The following is a 1,105-nucleotide window of genomic DNA, read 5'->3' on the forward strand; positions in this document are numbered from 1 at the left end:
GGAGAGGGTGGGGTGGGAATTAGACATGGGGATGGGCATGGGCATGGGGCAGGACGCAGAGGTGGCCATGGGGAGGAGGTGGGGATGGATGTGGGGCACGACGTGGGGCTGGACGTGGGGATGGATGGGACGTGGACATGGGGAGGACGTGGGGTAGGACATGGGGTGGGACACGGGGATGAACACGGGGCAGAACGAGGGGCAGGACACGGAGGTGGACACGAGACAGGACATGGGGTAGGACATGGACACGGGCACGGGGAGGACACGGGACAGGATGGGGTGGGACGCGAGGCCAGACAGATGGACACGGGGTAGGACACGGGGTGGGACGTGGAACGGGACACGGGACAGGAAGCAGAGATTGGCATGGGATGGTGCACGGACGTGGGCATGGGACAGGACGTGGGGTAGGACGTGGAGATGGACACGGGGAGGATGCGGTGTGGGACATGGGGATGGACATGGGACAGAACAAGGGACAGGACGGGTAGGACAGAGATGGACATGGGGTAGGACACGGGTAGGCCACGGGATAGGATGGGGTAGGACATGAGACAAGACAGATGGACGTGGGGAGGACGTGGACGTGGACATGGGACGTGGGTAGGACATGGAGATGGACGGGACACGGAGGTGGACGTGGGACGGAACAAGGGGCAGGACATGGAGCTGGACATGGAGATGGACGTGGGGAAGGACACGGGAGGACACGGAGCAGGACATGGGAGAGGACAAAGGGTGGGATGCAGGGCATGGGACGGGACGTGGAGGTGGCCAAGGGTGGGGACACAGGGTGGGGGGGTTGGGGTGGGTGCTGGGGGGGCCACTGTGCTGGGGCTGAGCCCCACAGCCCTGCACGGGCAGCGCTATGGGGAGGGCAGGGACACCCCCCCCCCCGGCACGCGGACCCCCGCCGGGAGCAATTTGACTTTTAAATCCTCTTTAGTGAAAGTGTTTGTCTTGAAAATGGCCCCAAATCCCCCCAGATCCCCGCGGCGCCTCTGAAAAGGGAGAAGCCCCGAGCTGGGGGTGTGCCATTGAGAGGGGCACCGCGGGGGGGTAATGGGCACCGCTGGAATTCTGTGGGGATGAGGAATTGGGG

This window comes from Numida meleagris, unplaced genomic scaffold (genome assembly GCF_002078875.1).
Source record: "Numida meleagris isolate 19003 breed g44 Domestic line unplaced genomic scaffold, NumMel1.0 unplaced_Scaffold346, whole genome shotgun sequence".
Taxonomy (NCBI): domain Eukaryota; kingdom Metazoa; phylum Chordata; class Aves; order Galliformes; family Numididae; genus Numida; species Numida meleagris.